Below are 1,352 nucleotides of genomic sequence, written 5' to 3'. Positions count from 1 at the left end.
AAATGGAGAATCCGATTGTGTATCTAGTCTTGCAAAATGATGTACAATTGATTGGTTAATGATGTTGGCCGATATAGGTGATGGAAGTGTGCTAGGGTTCATCTAAAAAGAAAGGAGGGAGAGGAGAGAATAAAACTAGGTTTTAGGGAAAATTAGAAGTGTAAATTGGAAATAAAATGGAAAAATGAGAAATGGTGAGGGGCAGGCCTATGTTTGGCAGAATTTGGATAGGGTGGGCCCCATATGGCCCACTTTGATCAAGTGAAAAAGAAATTGTGGCCCGATTAAATCTTTGGAAGAAACACGCACACGCGAAAAATAAAATATAGAAATATCTTATAAACTCATATGATATAGAAATATCATAAATAAAATAATTCAGATTCAAAAATCACAAAAATTCTGATTATTGGTTTGAAATCTGAAACGAATAACCAGATAAAAATCCAAGACACGTAGAAACGTACAAATTTAAATACGAACATATATATTCATATAACATATAAAAAGGAATATTATTAAAATAATAATATAAATTGTAGAAATAACGTAGCACGAATATCAATTAACAGACGTTAAATATTAACGGAAAAAATAACGGAAAAAGTAGGGTCGTGATACTTTTATCCCACATTACTGAACAAACATACAAAACTACGAACCTGAGTTATACTTACCACTTATGCGTTAAAAGGAACACAAGTAGGTGAATTATAGCTAGGAAACCTAGCTAAATATAAATAACAAAACCATTACTCCCTTTTGGTAACTGATTCTGACATTTTGCGACATAACGACACCCCACAAATAAAACCGTCCATTTTGGCCATATTAGGTATATCGACTTCGGTTGTTCTCAACACATGACGTGCGATAAATCCATACTTATCAATTTTGTTGACAAATTCCTATGAACGGTTACATTTGGAAATGATAAGATTGCGGCGATAGCGGGTTATGGAGATTATGTAAAAAAATGTCATAACGATCAAACGGGTCTCGTACATTGAAGGCCTGGGTTGTAGTTTTTATAGTGTCAGCCATTTTGCGATGGAGATCTCAAAGTTTTATTCGAACATCGTCAATGCTTGGTGCAATACACCGATGGAAATGATCTCTTTGTTGGTAAATATTGTGCTTCACTATACACTATTGACTTAAATGATGCACCAACACATGGAAACTTGTGTTTGGTTACTCGTTTCACAAAAGAAAATTCATGGTTATGGCATCACAAGATGACACACCTAAATTATAAGGAATCAATCAACTAATCTCTAAAGACTTAGTTGATGGTATTCCTAGCTTTCAATATATTAAACATCATGTGTGTCCATCATGTGCAATGGGTA

The sequence above is a fragment of the Rutidosis leptorrhynchoides genome, chromosome 6 (genome assembly GCF_046630445.1).
Source record: "Rutidosis leptorrhynchoides isolate AG116_Rl617_1_P2 chromosome 6, CSIRO_AGI_Rlap_v1, whole genome shotgun sequence".
In the NCBI taxonomy this organism is placed as follows: domain Eukaryota; kingdom Viridiplantae; phylum Streptophyta; class Magnoliopsida; order Asterales; family Asteraceae; genus Rutidosis; species Rutidosis leptorrhynchoides.
This window is presented reverse-complemented; position numbering follows the sequence as displayed.